At 36.0% G+C, this 4,109-nt stretch overlaps 1 pseudogene; it reads left to right on the top strand.

Moving 5' to 3' along the window:
* Positions 1-583: 583 nt before the first annotated feature.
* On the top strand, positions 584-701 carry LOC111745361 (annotated as a pseudogene).
* Positions 702-4,109: the final 3,408 nt, after the last annotated feature.

Raw genomic sequence — 4,109 nt, 5'->3', positions numbered from 1 at the left:
CGTACAGAGCATTCCGTAAGGTCTCCAGCATTTTTGCTATTACACCTAGGAAGGCCAGGGACATTCCTGACCATGTGTTCTGTTGCGCATGTGCAAGGATGTCTTTAGACTCTGTTCCAAGGAGTGCAATTGTTGGTCACAGATTATGTGCATTTTCAAATACTCTAGGAATATTATTTTTTTTCCAAAATGGTTACCATCAGCAGCACCTAAGAATTCACACCAGCTTCTTTCTTGCTCACATTTGATACTGTACATTTCAATTTTGCAAGTCACCTGGACCCATCCTACCCTTCTGGCTCTTCTTTCTCCTTTCCCTCCCTCTCTCTCTTTCTCCCTTGTGTGTTTCTTCTCTATACTCCATCTCTGACATGGAAACAAACATACCCATGGCTAAATTTTCCAGGGTAGAGAGTAGGGGTGAAAGAGGGAACTAGAGATGCTTTGCAGGCTTTTTAGCACTGGCATTGCTACTTCAATCTCTATAGTGAGACTATTGTCAGTTTGGCAATCCTTACAGTATTTTTTTCCAGACTGCTTTAGCATCACTGATTGCAGAACGACACTTAAAAGGTGACCTCCTGTCTATGGCCATGCCACTCTGAACAAGCCCAATCTCATCTGATCTCGGAAGCTAAGCAGAGTCAGGCCTGGTTAGTACTTGGACGGGAGACCACCTAGAAGACCAGGTGCTATTGGTGTAAAAACTAAAACATAAGGGATTGTAAGATGACAAAGTCCTTGCAATCTGTGAGGTCAACCAGGGGTTGCCTCACCTAAAAAAAATAATAATAAAAATAAATAAATAAATAAATAAAAGGTGACCTCCTGAATCAGAGTCAGTGTCAATGTCAAATGCTTTAGAGGCAAAACTGCTGTTTTGAGAATCTGTACCAACCAACAATATTTTAAAAGGTATGCAAATAGATGAAATCTTTTACTAACTCACTGTAACCGGTGACTCCACTGTTTCCATGGCAACCTATCCAGGGCAATGTATTCCAAAGACTCTTCATTTAAGAAGTATCAAATAGCCCCAGGGAGTCACTATTCATGTCAGACCACCATGCCTACTACAGCAGAGATTATATTTTGCCCTTCAGAAGGGAATAATCCTTCCCCGGATTTTATGACTTTCTGACGCCTCTTGAGAAGAATAAAATTCCATCCTAAAGCTTTTCTCTTTGTTTTCCTTTATTGGAGCTAATAGAGTCTTCAGGCTCTACAAAGCAGGAGGAAATGGGGGTTGGGAGATGGATCCATTTTTGTCTCCAGTGGTTCTCTGAGAACTGTCTGGAAAAGTTCAACATGAGGATTCAGAAAAGCCTAGGTTTTAATCACTCCAGCTTAACGCTTGGTATTAATACTTGAGTCTTGGGTTCTTCCTCTTTAAAATGACAGGATTAAACAGGATTACCTCAAAAAATCTTCAAGTTATCAACTGAAAAATATGATGCTGTATGCTATCTGCCATTTAAGACTTGGAAACTGACTGAAATATATGTGTGTGTGTGTGTGTGTGTGTATATATATATATATATATATTTTTTTTTCCCTGCATGGACTACTCTGTTAGGATTTAAGAGGATCAGCTTTTGTAATTCATTATGTTACAAAACATAATTCTCTTTAGTGCTAGTCACTTCATAATCATAATCTCCTTTGACAAATATAAGTTAGAGTGCATCCTCTAAATTTACGTGGCAGAAATGAAATTAAAAGAACTTCTGTACTCATTTGCTCTCCATCACATCATGTCACCCAATGGATAAGCCCCTAGGAATGGACCTGGTTTCCATTTCGTTCTGTCTGTGCTCTATGACTTTGGGTAACTTCCATATACTTGCTGACCTCAGTTATATATGTAAAATAGCAATAAAAATAGTACTTCCATAATAGATTTGTGAGAAATAAATAAGCTAATACTTGTAAAGTACTTTGTGTCTAGCATATCATAAACTCTCAATAATTATTAGCTTTATTACTTTATCAGTTCAAAAGCTTTCCTTAGGGTACTATTCAGTGCACTAAAGTGCTCATTCACTTGATAATAGTCTAGTTGCCCAAATGTTTATTTGCCTCCAAAGTAAGCAGTTCATTGTTATTTAATTGTCTGACACACTCCAGCATATTTTAATCTGCTTGAATAATAACAAGTCTACTATGAAGCATTATTCTTATTTTTTAGAAATAAATATCAGAAGTTATTAAATTCAATTCTTTGAAAATATTGGCAAACTGTTAATATTTATGTTGCTTAATATTTAAAAAGCAGTAACATAAAGTAAGTTTTCCTGTGTTTTCTTTAAATCTACCTGCTTTTTAAATTTATCCAAAGTCAGTTTCTCTGTACATCACAGTATAAGTCAGATTTTTCCATTGTTCAGTTATAAGTGCATCTCAGTTTTACAATCCCTTCTGGTCCCCTCCTTTTCTCCCTTCTTCCTCTCTCTCATTCTGTCCTTATGGTTCCCCTTTTCTAAATTCTCTAATTACTAACACTAATTAAAAGTGTTCAAAAATAACTTCAGCCATCTAGATTTTGGTACCTACAAGTATTAAGAACCCAGAGGAGAACTGTCTCCTATGCAACCATTGACCGTAACAGTAGTTGTATTTTTATTTAATCGTTTATATTATCTGTTTAATTTTGACACTTGATCATTTTATAAATAGGTCAAAAGCGGTATTTTATTTAACAATAAATTTTCTATGTAAACATTTTTTTAAAGTTTTTGCAAAGTGAATCATCAGTGTCTTTTTTTTTTGATATATATAATGGATTTCTTCTAAGTGAGTCTCATCTGTATTTTTCCATCTCCACTATGGGCACAGTCAGGCCAACTGCAGCAGGAATGCAGTGAGATACTTGGAAGGATTTCTACGTTGTTGCGGCTGGCAAACCCTGGGGTGCTTTACTAAGGCAGAAAGCTCTTTCTCTGAAGTTTTTAGGAACAGGATGAGTAACTTGTCTGGGAACAATGCCATCCTGAAATCTGAAGGACGGGCCAGTATTTCCAGATCATTTAATATAGCTTCATTTTATCATAGGATTATCAAACTTTCAACATGTTTTTGATGGCCCTGCTCCTACCAAGTACGGAAGTAATCGAAATGTGCCTTGCTTGCTTTTCTCCACTGTGTAGTGTTACTTATAATATTACCTGAATCCTTACCAGGCAACTGGTGCTCTCATCTCTCAAAGTCCTTGAACCTCTCACTGTGGAAAAAATTAAGTAAATTAGCATTGCCATATATAGCGTTCTCTAGTACATAAATACTTACGTAATTACATTGGATTCTCACAGAACAGCTCTTTAAGGAAGATATCTTCTCCCCATTTTGCAACGGGAGCGTCAGAGAGATTAGTAGCTTGTTCAAGGCAAACCAGCTGACTCTAAATCTAATGTTCTTTCTTACAAACTACCTTTTTCTATATTGTCCAATAACTCCTGTAAATTACCCACAGAGGATGGTTAATTGGGATTTTTCAGGGACTATGGCAAAGCAGGTGGGGAAATTTTTTAGAACTGAGGGATAGAAGAGACTTTTCCAAGCATCCTTCAAACTGTGGTAAGCAGCCAGGTTCAGAGTCTGATCATGTCTGAATCCATTTTGGATTTTCCTGAAATAATGGCATTTTTTTCTTAGGCAGTTCACTATCATGGCAATTTGAATCTTGTAGAAAAACAGCAGTTATTCTTACTGCCTCCACCCCACCTCACCAGGCATTTTGCTCATGACCAAAAGAGATCAACTTTTAAATTTTATCACTTATTTACTCTACGAATATTAAGAAACATTAGGAAAGGAAGAGTGATACCAATCTACTTAGACTTTATAATTACTTTGAAATATTTGCCTTAGCAATCGTTAGCACTTACAAACAGAAGCGAATATTTTAAATTAATGTTATAAAAAATAAGTGGAGTAAAGTTTCATCAACTGTTTAGTCATATTTATATGTTTCCTGATGATTCAAAAACTTTATTCTCAAATGAAACTCTTCATCATTAAGTATCAATATACACTTGGACAAATTCACTGATAACAAATTAGTATTTGTTAGATGATTGGATAAAGTAATATTCCATATATATATACACACA

The sequence above is a fragment of the Pteropus vampyrus genome, unplaced genomic scaffold (assembly GCF_000151845.1).
Source record: "Pteropus vampyrus isolate Shadow unplaced genomic scaffold, Pvam_2.0 Scaffold152, whole genome shotgun sequence".
Lineage (NCBI taxonomy): Eukaryota > Metazoa > Chordata > Mammalia > Chiroptera > Pteropodidae > Pteropus > Pteropus vampyrus.
This window is presented reverse-complemented; position numbering and strand designations above follow the sequence as displayed.